The sequence below is a fragment of the Ascaphus truei genome, unplaced genomic scaffold (genome assembly GCF_040206685.1).
Source record: "Ascaphus truei isolate aAscTru1 unplaced genomic scaffold, aAscTru1.hap1 HAP1_SCAFFOLD_1824, whole genome shotgun sequence".
Lineage (NCBI taxonomy): Eukaryota > Metazoa > Chordata > Amphibia > Anura > Ascaphidae > Ascaphus > Ascaphus truei.
This window is the reverse complement of record NW_027454725.1, coordinates 44,200-63,350: the sequence shown is the minus strand read 5'-3', so window position 1 is coordinate 63,350 and position 19,151 is coordinate 44,200. Positions and strand designations below refer to the sequence as shown.

Sequence of the window (19,151 nt, the reverse complement as noted above, 5' to 3'; positions counted from 1 at the left end):
ACAAACTAAACTAATACGAGGGTTATCGCAACGGCTGAAAAAGGTTGTTCACTAAACTCACAACATATATAGTTGTATGTGAATTCAAAATCATGCAATGATGCATGAAATGTTTAATATGTCCATGCAGAACACTATTATGATGGGTTCTGGATGGACATTTTGCGCACTCCTTGTAGAGGAGACCATAAATAATGGGGCAGGTCAGGTACTATTGTACATATGCAGATTTTAAAAAGCCACAGACTGTATCCTTAGGGGGTGGTGTAAAGTCCTCAGTCTGCTGTGAAGATCTGTGCTGGATGATTAAGCGGTTGATTAAAAATGTTGCTTTTTTTGAAGTGGTTAAAAACTCTCCATACAAATACGTCTTATAAACCCCAAACCTGCACAAGCCGATTAAAAAATATATATTTATTTTTTTGTCAAGTCAACCAGTCCCATTATTTTATATCTGGATGGACCAAATGCTGTCTCTCTGTAACCTCATTGTGCGCTTATTCAGCATGACCTCAATCATTTAATCAGTGCCTCAATTGACGTCTTGGATTAGATAGAGAACGAATGAGAGCCAGATTAGGAAAAGAGGCACCAGGTCATTCAATGGCTGCAGGCCTATACGTATCTATGACGTGCCAAATCTTTAGCTGACGCACAGCCGTTAGTGTTCAGACACTTCACTGCCAAGGGATCTGAAATTTAACCTGCAGAAGCCCATGCACAAGAAACTAAGGATACTATGATCAGCCAGGAGGTTTCCCTGATAATGTACAGGTCAACAATAGCAATAGTGTCTACGCTACTGGCTCCACAAAGAGCAAAACAATGGCGCCATGGAAAAGGGGAATACACACTACGTCTATTGTATTGCAACTATATATTACTTATCATTTCTATAACTGACACTGCTATCTACAGCACAGGACTCAAAGCAAATACAAAAAAAGGAGCTCACACATAGCATGATCAAATACATTCACTGTAACACCGTCCCGGGCAGAGAGGCATTGCAAAGGCGTGCTAAACCTTCTGACAGTAGAATACTCTCATATGACAGATCAATGCACTGCAGCTCATGTGTACATCATGTGATGAGTGCATTATCAAAATCAGTGGTGCCGGGGATGCAGAAAAGCATGATGCTGGTACATAAGGAGAGTATGTTGGTATATAAGGAGAGGGTGTCTTCATATCCAAAATTCAAAAAGGTTTGTTGTATGATACAAGATCGTTTTTAAATAAATGAGTTGTGGCAAAATAAAGAAAATGAGTGGTACATTGCACCACAACAACACATTGGCCATGGCATGACTAAATATATAAGTGGTGGGCAAGCAGAACTAAACAGTGGACCACTGGTCCAGTTTTCACATCAGAGACACAAGCCAAAGAGGCTCGATATGACTTAACAAAAGATAGTTACTGAACATTACAAGTATAGTGACTGGAATGTTCAACGCACAAGAAATAGCATCAAGTCACATCAAGTTTTACACTGGCTACACACCAATGAAGTATTTAGCATACTAATAGCACAGATGGACACGTATGCACACAAACCAATTCCTCACACACACATGCACACTGGGAGGGTGGAGTATAACTGGGGAGCTAACGGTTGAATGTTTATTGCTCTGTTACCTCTTCCAACTCTTGACACTGCACATCGGAGGTGTATAGTAGAAGAGGTGTCATAAGAAGCAACGTAAAAAAAGAGGTTAAGTGGGAAAAATGTGAATAAAGAGAAGATGAAGGGTAGGTACAGATTGGATAGCTAGAAGATGAAGGGTAGGTACAGATTGGATAGCAGGTATGGAATGGATGATATACACTGTGAAGTCTCCCTGCTCTGAAGGGCTGAATTAAGAAGTGTATACTTCTCTGGACCAATTGCCAGCAGATTATGGACAGATTGAAAGTTGTTTTTAATTCTGTTACTATCACAGTCTATTTGGATGGCTTAGAGCTGTTTTCAAGTTGCATCCACATTATTGGCACTTCAAAGAATAGTGTCACCAGCAGCATAGAACGGTTTCACTTAAACCCTTTTTGTGACGTTAGAGGGACGTCACTTGAGTGGCACAGCCCTCCTGGCAAGTCACGACCATGTGACCTATTGAGTAGTGATGGCAAAGTCCCCACAGTGCTGAAGCTGCGAAAATCGATCTCTCCTGGAGAATGAGCAAAAAGCCGAGGACATCTGCTCGCTGGCCCTCGGTACAACGTGTGAACGTTATATATGCACTTAAGGGGTTAACCCTTACTCAAGCCCATGGGTTCCAGCCTGCATCAGAGATGACAAGCCTGAATTGTTGTTGTGTTGCTTGCAGCACTGAAGGCAATAGGGCACTGCAGGTGTTATGATATCATCAACTTATCAACATTTGGCCTGTACCGGTGGGGGATTAGGATGGCAAACTGCTGGAGTTCATCCATGCAGGCTTAAATGAGCCTACATGGGAATTCCCCAAGAAGTCCTACAGAAATATCCACACAAGCTATGGTAAGATAACCGGATATCATTATTTTGAGACTGTCTAAGCTCTGTGAACAGGGCCTATGAGACTATATAAACTATAAAGGAGAAACAACTGCTCATCCAAATACGTAGGAAATAGATTTATAATGAACCCATTATGAAACTATACCATGTATTTCTCAGCTGTACTATACTAAATATTCACGCATACCTGTGAGCACCATAAAGCTTTCTACAGACTATTTGCCCTAAACCAAAAGTTATTACAGAATGGGATCTCTACTTTCGCGGGACCAATGCAGCTACTATAGATTATTGTACCAAAGGATCCCCCTTTTCTGCCTGTCACCTCCCCCATAATGTTCCCGGGTTCTGTCTATGAAAATGTTGTATAAAGCACTTAAAAATATATAAATTTCAATAGAAGTCAAGCCACCAGGACACCAGTCAAAGAGAAGCTGGATACTTTATACACATCATATTGTGACTAATAACATCATGCTATGGTTTATAAATGAAAATCCTTGTGGCTGTAATTCCAGCTGTGGCCCAAACTTCACCACCTCGTGTTTCTACCTTATGGTAATAATGGAAAGAAGTGAACTCAAAGGGCGGTAATGTTTTAAATGTGACAATAAACACGCTCTCTGGGCCAGGACGATACACAAATAAAATGCTAGACTGTAGTTAATTGCAGTAGAATGCTTCCGAACACAAGCGAATGATTTCCGTTCCGCCCAGCAACCTTTCATTCAGCCCGAGCTCAACTTTCCCAATAAGCCTTGTGCTATAGGAGCAATTTACACGGTATTTCTGTACATTGTGCTGCAGGCCTGGCCGGAAGCATGGAGGTTTCGCGGGTTATCATTCTAAGCAATGAAAGCGTAGAGATGTGAATGGCCGCACATGCTGTTTACAGGTCCGGGAGAGGTGGGCTGGGCTAAGAGAGTTAATGCCGTTAATTACGTATTACCGTATCACTCACCTTCCTCTGCTCCCGCTGGTCTGCGCTGAAGAAGAAACACTGGGAATTCTGCAGGAGGAAGCAGTCAGTGAAATTAAATCAACAAGCAGGAAAAACTTACTTCAAATATACATTCAATAACATATAAAAGGGGTACCAGAGATGAACTATATACACCTTCAGTATACATACAGACTCTTTGGTGCCCTTGCATTCTACATATCGATATACAGGTAGTCCTCGCTATCCAACGTTTCACTTTACAACGAATGGCATAACCAACGCTTTACAATGCCACCTTATGGGCCGTTATCCGACGCCTGAATGCGTTATCCAACGCTCACCGCCACTGATTAACATGGGACTCACTTTACAACGGTTTCACTGTCCAGTGCTACTTCCAGAACGGGTTCCGTTGGATACCCGAGGACTGCCTGTACTGTTGATTGTATTTTATTTAGCACGGTTAGAAAATGCTGTGTTGCACGTACAGTAGTGATACCTGCACAGTGAGCTCTACGCTGAAGAGATGACATTCTAAGGCTCTTATTATAGTGACTGCTGCAGGGCACGTGACTGCGTGATGTCGCTTGCGCGGTGCGCACGAAACCTGCACTGTTGGCAGGAGGCATCGGGAGGCGTGGCAGAGGCATTGCCGTGACGTCACGCCATCAGTTCGCCCTCATTGGCTGAACCGCTTCATGTGACGCTGACATCACGCGGCCTTCGCTTGGAGAGACAAATGAATTTGGATTCTGCCTCGCGGTCACGGTGACGCGCACTATGGACAACTACATTTCAAGCAAGGTACTTGTTTCGGCGGCGCCGGCACTATGATCGCGGCCTAATTGTTAGCATCAGAGGCACAGCAACAGAAAATGACCCTGCGCAGGTTCATAGAGCAATATCTCCCAATCTAAAGGACGGTGTTCTCCTCAACAGGTATCTTACACAGGCACTAACCTAGAATAACCGTACAGTAATAAAGCAGCAGGGAGGATACTATTATTTTATCGTACGCGAGGGCTTATTAAAGCACCGCCAGGACACCACATGGTTTTAGGGAAATTTAACACACATTTCTCCCGACCCTGGGGAATAATGCAGCGGACACATCACTGCTGGGAAGCCAGCGAGAGGAGCTGTGAATGTCGGGTTTTAAGACAGCCAGGGCTCAGTTAATACATGGTTCAATGTAATGATACAAGCAACAGTTCAATAAATATTAAATATTAAACTGCTGTTCTACATACTACAAAAGCCTAGGCGGTATTTGTGTTGTTTTTTTTAAAACGTGATATATTAATGTAAGAAGGGAGTGATCGTGGCTCAAAACCAAAATAAATCTCCTTATGGTTTTAGAGAGTTTTTGTTCACATTAAGTGGGGAGCACTTGAAACCCTCTATTGTGTCATGCTCTGTCTGCTTCATGCATAAAGCTACATATAAAGAAGTGTGTGCAATGATATAATGCAAAGAAAACAATACACACTTATATCAAAGATGATAAGAGGTCGGATAGCAGCTAGAGATGGTGCCCCGGGGGAACAGATTTACTCCAATTAAGTCTCCTGGGGATCATTCTTTATTTCATTGCTGAGTGTACACGACTGGGAAATATGTGGCCCGGAATGGAAGAATAATCCCTTCGGCTGATCTCTTTGAGAGAATCCACCTCCAGGATCCTTCACCAGGTCCCATTCTTATTTTACTCTTATCTTTGATATACGTATATATATAATAAAGATGTACCTGGTGCAAGAAATGACCGGGTGCCGGGTACATGGGGGGGAAAAATTACCCGGCCGGGTAGGTTGGAACTACCTGCAGCCGGCGGTGGAGGGTGAAGATGATGGTGAGGTGCCGGTGGTGGTGGGAGCACAGGAACATGTGAGCAGGTGCAGAGTGTCCCTATAGGACAGCCGGGGAGGAGCGTGCCCCAGCGGTCTGACTACAGCGGCAGATACTGGAAGTGCAGCAGCTTACCGGGAGGCTGAAGACTTCCGGGTCAGACCGTTGTGGCGCGCTCCTCCCCGGCTGTCCTATAGTGACACTCTGCTCCTGCTCACATGTTCCTGTGCTCCCAGCACCACCAGGATGTCGCCGCCGTCTTCCTCCCCGCCACCGGGATGTCGCCGTCGTCTTCCTCACCGCCGCCCGGCTGTCGCCGTTGTCCTCCTCACCCTCCGCCACCGGCTGCAGGTAAGTCTCTTCTGCTGCTCTGCTCCTGCCTATCCCCAAGAGGAGAACCGAAGGAGCAGAGCATTACGGAATAACCGGCACCAGGTTCCAGCGCCCTGGGCCGGGCCCGGGTAATTTCTGGGTAGGGAAAATTTGGCCGGGTATGCCGGGTACTGGGTAATTACCGGGTACCCGGTACATCACTACAAAGTACCTAGATCCATTGACACAAAGTGCTACAAACTCTACGTGACCCTTCACCTCAGTTTTGAAGGAGTATAATGATAGAAATCCATGTATTATATTAAAATGTGTGAATGAGAACTTATATGAAAACAATTGAATGAGAATATGCCGTCGCGTCTCAAAAAAAATCTTTTGTAGCCTAAAAATGTGGGGTCTCCTCATCGTTGGACCCGCGCGGTTGCGTGCACTATGGGCGCTTGCGCCGGACTTTAGGTATTTGTTTTGGCGCCGCGTGCAATTGCCGTCGCCACCACTATAATCTCGGCCTAACAGACATTGGAGGTTGGCTTAGCCATAACATTTCAAGGCCTAGTCTGAAATTCTAACATGGAGTAAAAGTTCTCTGTTAGACAAACCATGAGTAGAAAGGGGGTGGAATTAGTGATCAATAAATGCAGTTGTATCTTGATTAGTTCTCTCTGTCTTCTCCAAGACCTCTGCAATGAACATCAGCAGCATGTGACAGACAAAGGTTTCTTTCTGTCTTTGTCCTATCATTACCATCTGAGAGAGCACGTTATCATTATTGATTGAATTTCCATCTGTAAGTAACACTGTAAGAACAAACTAGAACTTTGTCTGCTGAACAACAATCTTCTGACGTATTGGAATCTTTCTGAACAAGGAATAAGTGACATTATTCTAACATATAACAATGTCAGCAGATGAACACACTCCGCAAAGGCCCCACAATAAAGTGTTATTTAATGTCATTTTTTTTTACCAGACAGAATATAAACTCTGATGAGGTGCTTTCCATCATTGCCCAATGAACAGCCTTTATTTAAATTAGTTTAACTTAGTACCCAGGCAACTGGTCCTGTTCAACCACAACCTTAAACTAGGAAGCCAAGCAGCAGATCTAGGCCTATATATAAAAAAGCAGTTCTAAGCAATGAGGCATCTTGTGGTCCATTCACATGAATGAGCTGTAAGCATAGTAAATGTAACCCATAGCCCATCGTTCCTAAAGGTTCTGCAAAATCAACAAATGGGACAAACAGAAGAGGCACATAATGACCCCCGGTCCCTGTTCCAAAAATATTTCAGCCGATCGCAAACTAAGGAAAATCAGCTGAAACGGCATAAACTCAAAAACAAAAAAATATAAGTGTTATAAAGACGCTATCACATAAATAAATGCAAATTGAAACTCTCCCGACCTTATAGCCAAGTGTGTTACAGGAGTGTCTCCACTGATTATGCTTACAAATTAGACTTAGAATGGATGTTCCCATTCGCTCAAATCAATATCCAGTGATTGTTTTAGTTTTTCAAAGTACATTGCATCTTCTGTTTTGCGTGTTTACAGTAATTTATAAAGGCTTCTTGCACCATTATGCATTAGTAGAATGGGGTCTCTTATTTTGCAGATTACATTACAACCATTTATTTGTGCCTTTTGTGTACACACATTTGCTCAGCTGCTGGGGACAATGTCATTTCCAGTCCAATAAAAAAAAAATGCTTTGACTTTTCTTCACAGTTTAATCCATTACACCATAGCATAGCTGAGGTTCAAAAATCATTTTTTCTAATTAATAATGCAAGAAAAACCTATATAAAATGCCAATTTGCATTAATTCAATTTTCGCACTTGGACGCTGCCCCTATGAAATGATCATATCATTTTGGCTAATGCAGAGATGCAAGATGAATGCAGATAAGAATCACTTGGCCGGCGACTCCTTTTTTCCAATAACTACAAACTGACAAACACAAAGTCAGGCTATGGACCTCGCGTCTCTGAAATCCCGTGCGCTATCAGCTGAGAAAAACCAGCAGAAACGACATGAAACTAAATTCCTTTCACAGAAGTGGAAGTTACCGTGCTGGGCCACTTTATACATCATTTCCTGTTCATTTGCTCCGATTGACCATGGGAACACCATTTTGTTCCAGCCCCTCATCAAGATTAGCAAAACCCTTTCCATTTGTGCTCACAAACTAGGCGCTCTTACGATTTACCTGGGATCAAAACCATTATGGAACTCAGAGGCTCCAAGTAACAAGCCAAAGAAAAACTCAACTAGCTCCAAACGTGGATATACTGTATACAATGGGGGGAGGAGGAGGAGGGAGCACTGTATAAACAGTGTCACATTGTTTTATAAAATGTCATTTTACCAGGAAAATGATTTGGCTTTAGTGTATAAACAGAAATGTAAGAATGCTATGCACAGGCACTCAGTCTCCCACTGTGAGCGGCCTTCCAGGAGGAATGAAAGCCCTCACTAGCAGTTAATAATGCATTTATATACAGACACTGGCATAAACATGCAGTGTATCTCATTAATCAGCACACGCATAGGGGAATAATGAAATGTTGTTGTTGCCAATGCTTATTGATATAGCTACTGTATGTATGTGCACAGTACACAGGTTCAGACAAAGGTTATTTATCAAAGTCTCACGGCTGCATAGCGGGAACACAAAAAGCATTATGCTATACAGTATACACTATACTGTATTCATCATAGAAAAATCATTCCTACGTAAGCAGTGGGGTTTTTTTCCTTTCGGTGTAGCCCCAGTTTTGTATCTGGGGGATTTTGCTCATTAGAACCCGATCAGCCTGATTATACTAGTAACATGCAGAATATTAGTCACTCACTATTCTATCCGCTCGGAACCTGCATCAGATATAATCAACTGGTTTAACAAGTTTCATACAGTTTCACACCAGTTTCTTCAGCAAAAAAAAGGTTTAAACCAAAAGACCTGTTAAACATGTACAAAATGTATTAAGGTCACATCATAGGATGGAAAATATATGGATCTAACCCTTACCCTATTATACTCTGTGCTTTACATAACTTCTGTAAACTTCCTCCCAACTGCTTCATATAACCAGCGCCGGAATCCCATGCTGAGGCAAGTAGGGCAAAATCATACCCCAGTGCGCATATCCAGCGTGATCAAAACGACTCGCTAATTGTCACGTTAACACCCAAAGAGACTATTTTAGAGTCAGACTTGTTGAAAATCCTTATCTTTTATAGCTTTTTTTTTTTTTTTACAAATGTGTCCATACTCCCGTGACCGATCCTCTCAATTTTGCCCAGTGTGTGTGTCTCTTGCAGGACTATCTTGGCGTTTTCTCGCGAATTCTATGGCCCTTATTCTATAAAGTGAAAGAGCGCTAATCTGGTGATCTCGTACAGACAGCCCAATTTAAATCATTGGGACTTTCCATGCAATAGTGCTGAATCGGAGCTGCGACACTTTGTAGAATAAGGACCAATATCTTCTTCCTATCTACTTACTGCTAGGTGTAGACACCTTCTGTAAAAGGGAGGCTTTTAGGCTACATGCGGTTATGATATATTATACATTTTTCATGTAATTCTTGAAAGATGTATATATTTTTTTAATATCTTGCCATTTTTAGCAGTAGGTCTTCCATGTAACTTTTACATTGCTACATTTTTGTGTAGTTATGAGCTTTATACAGATCAGCCTCTCTAAATATGGCCATGCTTTCCTATTTTACCAAATATATTTTTGCGTTGTATCCTGGGTATCCTTCCTATATAGTAACCCGTTCTTGGTCCTTGCTTTCTTGGAGCAATCCAAGCAATATCCTACATGTGTTTTTTTTTTTTTTTTTTTTTAATAAATCAGTTCTGTAGTATAAGATAATACTACCTATTTTATTTTAAAATTAAATTCAATGGCATTTTTTATGAGTTTCAATATACTAAGCATCTTTTGATTTCTATAGCAGGTTTTAGCCACCTCCCCAGCAGTGCAAGATCTTTGCAACACTTTCCTGTGATCATTTGTGGCCAATATTCCCAGCAGTTTGAGCTGCAAACTGTAACAATAAATAATGTTACCTCAGTAATATAAGAATACATTGTAGCTGCTGCGTTACACTGACTGAACGATTGATTTGAAACGGAAAGGAAGCCATTTAGTGAACCCCGGGAAACAGGATTTCGCTGATCGATCACGGGAGAACCAATCGATCGGCAGTTTAGGTCATTCATTTTCAATAAAGGTAATCAAAGGCTGCATATATTAAAACAAAAAATATATATTTAAAAAAAAAATTTTTAAGCGGCTTGGGCGGCCTCATTAATTCCTCAGTGTGCACGATTACTACACAAATGTGTCTATTGTTGAGCTACATTGTCAGTTGTGAATGACAATTCCGACTGAAGCTGCTCTCCCTTTGCTTGGGAAGCATTAAGCAGCCATGCCCTGTACTCAAAAAGACACACGGAGGCTGATAATCAACTAAATCTTCTAACTAATAGACCAAATAATTATAGTGATAATTATAAGTGAATGGCAGGTGCACAATATGGATAAGCTAAACAAAACAAAATAGAGAACAACGAAGAGCTCGCAAAAAGAAATACACTTGGTTGCACACCGCCAAATAAATACATATATAAAGATAACTTTATTCAAAGAGAGGGTTAAGTAAAACACGCATCGCTGTATAAATAGAACCAGTGATTCAAATATATATGCAGGGTAGGTGGCGTAGCTACTTGAGCTTCACTAGTTAAACTGGTTGACACAATACCAGGTGTGAAGCTAAAAAGGGAGAGATGATGGTTAATCTCTTATCCTCTCAAGTTGTGGCTAAATGGCCGGGTTAGAACATAGATAACCAGGTGAACAATGGTGATGGTAATAGTCACCAATGTGTAAAGCCAGTGGGGGATTGACGGTAAATATATAACTATAGTAGTAGCCACCAAGAGTGTAAGCAGATGCACTACATAAATACCTATAGAGATATGAGTCAGCGCAGGTAGATATAGAACTGGGCACGTTGCGCTGGTAAAGTAGCTGGTGGATAATAGTTGCCAACTCATAGATACACCTGATACACTGTGTAGTAAGATGGCACACCACTATAAGCTATAGAAACGAGTGTCACAGTAGTAATAGGCACGGGCCTAGTCTCAACACCTGATATAGCCTGATGGTGTGGACTAAAGTAGTGTAATTGCCACTGCACGAGGACCAGCTCTTAAATGATTGAACTAAACCTGCCTATAAATCCCCAAGTTAATATAACGTAGCAAGACCGCCATTTATCATAAAAACTTACCCCTACCGGTGTCGGATGACGTGTGTGACGGGCCCGTCACGAGACGTGGCGGTTACATTCTGATTCTGCTTGCGTCCACACAATCAGGCTATATTAGGTGTTGAGACTAGGCCCGTGCCTAGTCTCAACACCTCATATAGCCTGATGGTGTGGATTAAAGCAGAATCAGAGTGTAACCGCCACGTCACGTGACGGGCCCGTCACACACGTCATCCGACACCGATATTACACTCATTTCTATAGCTTATAGTGGTGTGTCATCTTACTACACAGTGTATCAGGTGTATCTTTGAGTTGGTGGGTGTAAAGACCCCCAAGCAATGCTTTCCTGAGGTAAGTCCATATATGTAACGAAGGAATTCACATATAATGATGTCCCAGACAGTATAATTAAAGTCCAGAGGATGTATCCCACGGTGTCAATGGAAAACAGTGAATCTCACTGAAGCAATTTCATAATGGTCAGAGTTTGCACACAGCCTGCAGGCTAAACTAGCCTAATCTTAAAGGCACAAGAATGTTAGCCCTGCAATATCATAGCACAGTAATTTTATCCGTAGTACTGACGAGTAATGAAAATAAAGCTTGTACTCACTTCGTTGTAGCGTGGTTCCTCGTGGACTGTCGGCGTGCTCCAGCCAAAAGAGTATCCACAGAACAGAGGTTTGTGAGGCGCTGCTCCGGCTAAGGGGAAAAAATGGCGGCCGGACCGCGCTCTACTGGCACAAAAAATGTTTATTGTTGGCACATTAAAAACAGCAAGGGGAGAAAAAAAACCTGTAACGCGTTTCGCGCAGCGTTTGCATTTTATAAAAAATAAAGATCAAAGATAAAGCGCAAATGCTGCGAAAAACGTGTTAGAGATTTTGTTTCCTCCCTTTGCTGTTTTTAATGTGCCAACAATAAATATTTGTGTACCAGTAGAGCGCGGTCCTGACGCATTTCTTTCCCCTTAGCCGGCGCACCGCCTCACAAACCTCTGTTCTATCTACTGTATGAGTTGGCAACTATTATCCACCAGCCACGTTACCAGCACAAAGTGCCCAGTTCGATATCTACCTGCGCTAACTCGTATCTCTATAGGTATTTACGTAGTGCATCTATTTATTTATTTATTTATTTATAAAATATTTTACCAGGAAGTAATACATTGAGAGTTACCTCTCGTTTTCAAGTATGTCCTGGGCACAGAGTAAAACAAATAATACATGGTTACAAATACAGTTACATAAATGAACAGGGTATACATTATATATAAGACATTGCGTGCACAGTTAAAGAAAATATATATTATGGGCGTATGAAACAGTTACAGACCAGGTTAAAATGTGAGACAGCCTTAGATTTGAAAGAACTTAAATCTGCTTACACTCTTGGTGGCTACTACTATAGTTATATATTTACCATCAATCCCCCACTGGCTTTATACATTGGTGACTATTACCATCACCATTGGGCACCTGGTTATGTTCTAACCCGGCCATTTAGCCACAATTTGAGAGGATAAGAGATTAACCATCATCTCTCCCTTTTTGCTTCACACCTGGTATTTTTTCAACCAGTTTAACTAGTGAAGCTCAAGTAGCTACGCCACCTACACTGCATATATATTTTAATGAGAGACTGTACTTAATACCGCGCTCCTCCCTATAGAAGTTTGCTGCTGGTAAAAAGATTGGCCTTAACATATAGAAAAACAAACAGAACGATTCCTGCGCTCCTACCAATTAGGCTAAAATAAAATAATAATCTCATGAAAAACCCTTATTCATGAGATCACTATTTTATTTTTAGCCTAATTGGTCGGAGCGCAGGAATCGTTCTGTTTGTTTTTATATATATTTTAATCACTGGTTCTATTTATACAGTCATTTACTGTATATGTGTTTTATGTAATCCTCTCTTATAAAGTTATTTCTATATATTTATTTATTTATTTATTTATATGGTGGTGTGCAACCAAGTGGATTTCTTCTTTATGAGATCCCCTGTACTCAACATAATATATATATATGTATGGCAACCCTCAGATCGTTCATCTTACGGCCAGAGTCAGGGGGCTGCTACTACATAGGTGAGACAGGGCAGGGGCTAAACAAGAGAATGAACCTGCATCGCCACAGCATCACACGCGGTACAAGAGACAGTCCTGTTGGCGAACATTTCTCTGACTCTGGCCATAAGATGAACGATCTGAGGATTGCCATACTCAAAGGTAATCTTAAAACCCCGAAAGAGAGACGGTTGCATGAATACAAATTTATGCAACTGTTCGGGACACTTAGCAGTGGCCTAAACAGAGATCGAACTTTTATGAGTCATTACTGACAGTAATGAACTCTCGTCCCATAAGCGCTAAAGGCCATGTCTGTACATACTGTGCTATATGTATGCACACACAGCTGTCTCTCACACATACTAATACTCCTTGTTTTTCCATCCCTATACACCAATAGGGACCACTAAGTATCCACACACACTTTTAGTTGTGCTACTAACTCTCACATTTCCACACCCACCCACACCATTTATATCCAGTCCCACTCCACACACACCTTGTGTAAAGCACTGTATATACTGTGGGCTCTCCATTCATTTTTATTCACACTGATACACATACACACTCTTTCTTCACTTGCTTTCAGTAACCTTTTGACACCTCTAGCCATAAAACACATCCACACCGGGGGGAAGGAACAGCACAGATAACATTCCAAGAGACACTGTTTTTAAGTTTACCTTTTGCTTCATTCATTGTAACATCGCCTGAAGAAGAGATCAGTGTATCTCGAATGCTCGCACAAATAAAAGCATTTCGTTAGCCACAGAACGGTATCATCTATTTTTTTTTTTTTTGATTATTGAAGCTCGGCTAACACGGTACTGATACCTCTACACATTATATATATATATATATATATATATATATATATATATATATATATATATATATATATATATATATATATATATATATATATATATGTTCTCTTCTTCCCATTGTGAAGTCTTTCTGCTGTTGCACCTAGCAGATGTAACTCTGTTTAAATTCTGTAACTGCCCCCTGGAGAAATCATTTGCTGATCGTTTGTCTCCCTGGAAATTTAAAATGGCAGCCTCCAGACCACACACAGTGAAAACAACAGAGGTTGCCATGGTAACAGCAGATGGCAGTGAAAATTCAATAAAAACAATAATAAAAAAAAATAACCAGTGTTATGGTTCAGGGGGGCTCAACTCCAGTCCTCAAACCCCCCCCCCCCCCCCCCCCCCAACAGGTCAAGTTTTCAGGATATCCCAGCTTCAGCCAGGTGGCTTAATCAGAGGCTCAGTCAAAGACTGCACCACCTGTGCAGAAGCAGGAACTAATTGGGCCACCTGTGCTGATTCTGGGATATCCTGAAAACCTGATCTGTTGGGTGGGCTTGAGCACCCCTGATATAGTCAACAATATTGGATACATGACATTTTTGCAATGACTAAGGGGTTACCATTTAGCAGCACTATATTTCCAGTAGCACTTCAGTTGGTACTACTTACTGTATTATAAGTATATAATATTGGGGATTGGGTTTTTCTTAGGCTCGCTAAGATTTAGTATTCCTACATTTTAGGTTATGACTTCACTATTTGATTTTTTTTTGATTGATTCTTTAATGAGAATGGGGTAGAAAACTTCCCAAGCAAGGGGACGGTGCCTAACAGCATATTTTCTACAAAAAACGAGCCTCATGAGGTAGAGAGTTTAGAATAAAGATCATTGCAAAATAACAAGAAACATTAAATATATTCAACTGTTGGCTATAAGAAGCACTGGAATAATGCAGCAATGAGAGTGGCGTTATAATGAAGCTCTGATCAGATTCATCACAGGCCATCTTTAATGTGTCCCACATCAGGGTTTCTAAAATAGACATATAGCATAGGTGCTTAAGTACATTGAGCCTGTTAAAGTAGCTTACAGCACATGCTGTAATCATACACACACTGTATATCGGAATAACAAGGTGCAACAACTGTTTGCTACTGCAGTGCGATCCACTAATACTCACTATAGCAGTAATCCCTATTGTAGCAGCAGTAGTACCATATTGCAAGGACAAAGTCATACATTTATGATGTCACAAAGTAATGAGGTCACTGCTTCCTCTTAACTCAACAAGAAAAGCCACATCCAATTTCCTCCATAGGATTTCAGAATACTCTCATTATTTCAGCATCACTCCTTTAAGGAAAGCTACCCAACACCCTCCTCATATCCTCACACTTCCCCATCACTTTATTCCAAACACAGAGCAGCCCAGCTGGTACTGCCAACTCATTGCAAGCAGCCACAACACCTTACAGCAGCGGCATCCGAAAACGCAGGTCCCCCGGAGACCACCCGTGTCATTTTCAGCTCGGGGGACCCTCCGGTTCCAGAGATACACAGACCGTTGAAGTTAGCGGTGCTGAAGCAGGGGATTTAAAAGGCCGTACAATAGGAAGCCGCAAACAATGACGTTGCCACTTTCTATTGGCCGCAGGATCCACGAGGTATGAGATGCCCATTTCGTTACCGTGAGGCTTCAAAACCAGTTACTTCACGGGTATCTTGGGAATAAGGGGGACCCAGAGCTGGAAAGGAGAATCCCCCCAGTTTGAATAGTATTAAGAAGAAAAAAAAATCAATGGAAAAAAAATCAATGAAAAAAAAAATCAATGAAAAAAAAAGGCAACCTTCCCCCCCCCGACTTACTGTACACTGTCCACTTACCTGATTATTCCTTCTAGATTGAGCTCCTTGAAGCAGGAACCTCCTCACCTGTTGTGTTCCCATATTAATATTTTATGTCTGTTACATTATCATTGCTCTTTTCACACCCACTGCACTAGGCTGCATTACATTATAAATAAAAGATCAGAATGGTATCCGCCTGCTTTATCTTATTCAGGGCTACAACAAAAGAAGAAGAAGAAGAATTCACTTCACTGGTTTTCCCCTATACCAAAGAATGGAACATTATATGAACACATCCTCAAATCTCTCATGCCAAGGTATAGCCACGGTTTAAGGAAATTTGCATATGTGGCCTGCCATGTAAAACAGATGGACGCACATTACATCTACAGTATGTTCACACCGTACCAAAAGTCGTCAGACTTGTCGGCTAGATCCGTGCCACCCATACTGTGTTTTTAAGATAACCAATTAATATAAAGGACACGGTAAGGGCATGTTGCATAAATTTACCGACTACAAAACCGGTGCAAAACCGAGCAGTCAGCACCATATTAAACGTTAAAAAAACAAAACATTAAAAGTGGCAGTTTTGCTAAATGATTTCAATTATGAGAGATGTTTATTTGTAAAGTAATAACTCAGAGACCCCTGATTCTTAAAGTAAGTGACACTGACCCCTAATAAGTAAGAATCACTGCAAAATCAGGGAAACTCATATTTGCAAGAGCCTCAAAAGATCGGGGCAGACCCTGTACTACAGGCACACGAAGGATCAATGAACAAGGATGTGGCGTTTCTGGAACTGTGGCGTGATGCAATGTTGGTCATTTCAGGTTTGACCCAGATGGTGGGAACATGTGTACTACAAGCCTCAAATCTAATGCAACCACGCTACAGAAAGAATACAAAAAATAGCAATCTAGCTTTTGTGACACTCCTGCACTTTAATGAAAGATCTTCATTGTTGTTCTGGCGCTGAGAGCAAGTTAACATTAAAAGGATAGATCAGTGGTTTCCAACCCTTTTAATGTTAAGGAACGCTATAATTATATTGTTAAATTCTGCAGAACCCCAACTCTCTCTAATAGTGCGTCTGAGATCAGATACATTGTAAGGAACCCCAACCCTCTCTAATAGCGTCTGAGATCAGATATGCATTGAAATTCTTCTGTATTTGGTACAACTTTCACATGACCTGAAAATTGCATGGTACCCTTTAGGGATGCCAACAGAACCCAAGTTGATAAACAGTAGGATAAGATGCACTATCTGCCCTACACATAAGCACAGGGGCCTAGACACACACGCAGAGATAATCTGCAAAGCACTATACACCCCCCCCACATACAGGTACAGTGTATCATGACACTCCAGTTATTATTAGAACTGTTAGAACTGAACCACTAAGATCAGTGTCTACTCATGCACTTTTATCCCATCTCCCCCCCCCCCCTCTCATTGGTGATCCATACACAGTATATATATACACCATCTCCTTTCCCCCTCCCCGATTCATTCACCCAGCCATGCTGTGAGCAGCAGCACTGCCTTGGCACACCTCCTTGTTGTAGTCCATCAGCGCTTTCTGCACAGTCTCCTGTTCCCCCGTCTCCAGCTGGTCCAGGATATTGTCCAGGTCCATGTCTCACTGGAGGGCAGTTGGCAGTGTGTGTGTGCTGGGAGGTTGCACTGTGCTTTGCAGGAAGTGGACCAGGGGGCTGCTACTTCTGCTCACTGACATCACACAAAGGAGGAGCTCTCCCCAGGACTTGGCTCAGACACGCTGATGGATAAAGGGCTGCAGATCACACAGCAGGCAACGTGTGTGGATAAGGGGACAGGGGCTCATATGAAAGCTAGGATACTTGTGCTTGTACCGCTTGTGCAATTAGATACCACCCTCCCATCCTTATTTGGGGGGTGGGGGGGTCACTGAAGTGTTATGTAATTAGAACTCCATTTAGTAGTGTTTGTTATTATTATTACAATTTGTATAAGGAAGCTGATTACATTGTTTTTTTGTTGTTTTTTTTTTGTTACATGGTACAATATATATATATATATATTTTAAGTGTTAAAAATCATGATTTTTTTTTGTAATCTCTCGCTTATGAGACTTTACACTGCACTGGGCTCCATGGAGAAGCTACAGTGTAACCTCCCAGACGCATAATATTTAAAATATCTACTGAACGGAGCATCAGATATTAAAAATAAAAACAGCATGTTGGGGACAAGCAAAGATCTGTTAAAAAATAAAATAAACAAAAAAACAATAAACTTCAAGTTATAAAAAAAAAAAAAATTGCCCCAAAAAAGGTGTTAAGTCTTATTCTGACATTGGATCCACAATTCCCAATCGCTCTTCCCACGTGTCTTGCCCATCCAGACGTATAATATTTTTCTAAAAACCTTAGCACTGGCATCATTATTTTTCACCTAGTAAAAGGAATCCCCAGGTAGTTTACAATCTTACCAATGTAATAATAACGTTTTTTCATATACTGTAGCTCTTTTCTCCCAAAGGGACTCGACCTGCTTCACAATTACAGTATAGTGTAAGCAGCATTGTACACAGGATTTTTACAGGCTCAATCCATGCCCAGATGAGATTATAATCTATGGTTTTGTTTCCCTCTGGCACAGGGAGATAAAGTGACTTGCCAAGGATCACAAGGAGCCCACACTAGGATTTGAACCAGGTTCTCCCTGCTTCAAACTCAGTGTTATTTTCTCTGTCAGTGTCTTTACTCGCTGAGGACTGACTGAGTGACTGCCTTTCACTCACTCACTCACTCATTCACTCACTTTTACTCACTCACTTTTATTTACTCACTTTTACTCACTCACTTTTTATTTTGATCTGGGGTGTTTATAAAGTAATAATCCTGCCATCATTAACCAAATAAAACAAATGAAGAGACTCTTGATGAGCAATCTCCCTGCGTGTACAACCCTTTCTTATCACTAAAGAGATTCGGTAAAAACTGTAGAAACACCAGCGCATTTGGTTACCTCAGAAATAATAAAAGCTTAAAATATGATTTCAAACTAAGACTGATTTGTTTAAAATGGGTGTAAATCATCTTCATGTAACCTATCGACTATGCCATTGGTATTCAGGGCCGCTGACAGATCTCCCAACACCCAGGACTAAAGTCTCGACCGGGCCCCACCCCCTCTTATGTCGGCGGTCTTGGGAGCCCCCCATTTCACACCTTATGAGCCCCTACCTCTATTCCCCCTCTCCCCATGTATTTTTCTTCCCCGCCCCCCCCCCCCCCTCCCGTCTCACTCTTAACCCCCTATCTTCCTCTCCCCTCCTCCCTCCTTACACTCATTCCCTCCTGGCTGCATGCACAAGAACACGCACACCAAACCCGTTCCCCCCCAAATACATACAAAACACCCCCCCCCACCCCCAATACATATAAAACACACTTACTTTGGGGATGGTCTCAGGCCTCTAGTGCCCCGGCTCTCCCCA

General features: G+C 41.7%; 1 long non-coding RNA gene across 1 annotated transcript; it reads right to left on the bottom strand.

The window, feature by feature from the left end:
* Positions 1–38: 38 nt before the first annotated feature.
* LOC142476971 (uncharacterized) lies at positions 39–17,394 on the bottom strand. The gene is made up of 3 exons (XR_012792095.1): positions 17,223–17,394; positions 3,465–3,512; positions 39–1,659 (listed from the first exon to the last, which is right to left on the bottom strand). It is a non-coding gene; the product is annotated as an uncharacterized LOC142476971 (long non-coding RNA).
* Between the last annotated feature and the right edge of the window lie 1,757 nt (positions 17,395–19,151).